This window comes from Orycteropus afer, unplaced genomic scaffold (genome assembly GCF_000298275.1).
Source record: "Orycteropus afer afer isolate SDZICR_OR568_19922 unplaced genomic scaffold, OryAfe1.0 scaffold00099, whole genome shotgun sequence".
NCBI lineage: Eukaryota > Metazoa > Chordata > Mammalia > Tubulidentata > Orycteropodidae > Orycteropus > Orycteropus afer.
Window position 1 is genome coordinate 1,650,481 of NW_006921686.1, and position 2,242 is coordinate 1,652,722.

The window sequence follows — 2,242 nt, forward strand, 5'->3', positions numbered from 1 at the left end:
GAGACCCCTGAGACTATGGCCCCTAGTTACCCTTCGGGTCTGGAACTGAACTCACTCCTGTGGCTTCCAGTTAAATAACAGACAGCCAAGCATCTGGGGTGAACATTTACATCCAGTAGACATACTCCCCATAGCAATCAATCACGGGAGAACAGAAGAACAGTGTTTGCACAGGCAGGTAGCTCAGAGGAGCAGGAATCCATAGGAAAGAAGGGCACAGGGAAGAGGTAACGACAAGGAGGAGTGGGACGAGAGCTGTTGCATTGTGGGGACTTGTAGTCAATGTCATGAAACAAAATGTGTATGGAAAATACAAACTGCTGTATGGAAAATGAATGTGCCTTGTAAACTTTCACCCAAATCACAATAAAAAAAGAAAAAGAAAAAGAAATCTCCCTGCAGTTATAACAACAAAAACATTTTTTTTTTTTTGTAAGCCCAGCTGACATGACTTGATGCACCTACAGAGCTAAATCTCTGCTAATTTGACCGTTTGAACCTTGTAATGTGCTCTGGTGAGAGCTATCATTATTACCCAGTTACAGTCCCACTACCAGTCCGTGGTTTCGTCTGCATGCGCTACAAGCACGTAGCATTTTCTTTGCCGCTGTTTTCTGCAGTCACTTGTCAGATTTCCTGGTGTTTTAGCTCCAATCCTGTGATTAGTAGCATTTGTGAGTCAAAAGCAATACCTTTTTTGAGAAAGTCATGACAGGAAAAGAAGGAAAAAAGCAAAAACAGAAAGATTCCACTCAGGCTCTAACAGTGTTATAACCAATAATGTTGTGATTCAATGTAGAAAGATTTTACAAAACAATTTCATTGTTAGTATTTATGAAATCTAAGAAATACTATATTTAACCAATTGCAACTATATTTGTCACCTATTATTCTGCAGTGAAAATTGATAATTCGTTGCTAAGGACGCGGTATGGTCTGATTCAGGAGACCCATGGGGGGACGTGACACTATGAGTGACTGCACTGGGTGGCACCACACCCAGTATTGCTGCTGTGGAAGGCCATCTCCTCCAATCTGCTCCCACCCACTTAGAAAGCAGCAGCTACACCGTCAGTCCTCCCTGAAGCTGCCCTTCACCCCTCTTGCTGCGGTGCGGCCCTCTGAGGGTCCCGAGTAGGAGGGTTAGAGCCACACGGGAACCTTCAGGTCTTTGATTGGGGGTGTGGGGTCTCAGCCCCTGCTGGCGGCCTCTGCCTCCCTATCTCCACTGGCGGCCTCCAAAGTTCCCCTTGAACTTGGGCGACCGTGCATTTGATCGTTGTGGTAGTGAAAAACGACAAGTCTGTTTAAAATGAAAAACAAAGAGTTTATTACAGCAAGAGTGTTTTGCAAAATGGGGAAACAGAGTCTAGATGCTCTAGACAAAGTGCTCCAAGAAGCTACTGAGTTACAGAAGGGAATAAAGGCAAAAAAATGCAAGTTAGGGGACACAACTGGAGTATTTTTTTGATAAGTTAACATTTGCAAAGTTGCGGGTACCAGGGTCTTGGTTGAGACCACCTCTACAGAGGTTTTCCTTTGGGGGTAGGGGACAAAAAAACATTGCCATTGACTTGATTCTGACTCACAGCGCCCCTAGAGGACAGAGTGGAACTGCCCCACAGGGTTTCCAAGGCTGTCAGTCTTCACAGAAGCAAAGCCCAAACCAAACCCACTGCCGTGGAGCTGATTGTGACTCACAGCGCCCCTAGAGGACAGAGTGGAACTGCACCACAGGGTCTCCAAGGCTGTCAGTCTTCACAGAAGCAAAGCCCAAACTAAACTCACTACAGTGGAGTCGATTCTGACCCATAGCGCCCCTAGAGGACAGAGTAGAGGCAGAGAACCGGCCCACGGGGTTTCCAAAGCTATCAATCTTTACAGAAGCTGACTGCCTCATCTTTCTCTCAAGGAGAGGCTAGTGGGTTCAAACCACCGACCTTTTGGTTAGCAGCCCAATGCCTTAACCACAGTGCCACCAGAACTCCAAGTTAGAACAAAGGTTTGGAAACTCACAAGTACAAGTGAGGGGATTATTTTCTTAGATTCAGTTTAGTGGCAAAAGTCACATGCTTAACACAATACTTAGCACCTGTACGAGTTGAAGGATCCTCTCTTAATATCTGCTCTCTCCAACCAGGAGCTCATCTATAAATAAAGAAGGGTGGGCACACTTGGAAGGGATGTAGGAGATCCTGCATAAAGAGGGAGAACAATGTGGTACAAAACTCAAAATCATTTG

At 45.5% G+C, this 2,242-nt stretch overlaps 1 protein-coding gene across 1 annotated transcript in view; it reads left to right on the forward strand.

Annotated features, from left to right (window-relative positions):
- NOP53 (NOP53 ribosome biogenesis factor) overlaps window positions 1-2,242 on the forward strand; it is a 74,766-nt gene that overhangs the window by 11,665 nt on the left and 60,859 nt on the right. The gene's annotated exons all lie outside the window — the stretch shown is intronic.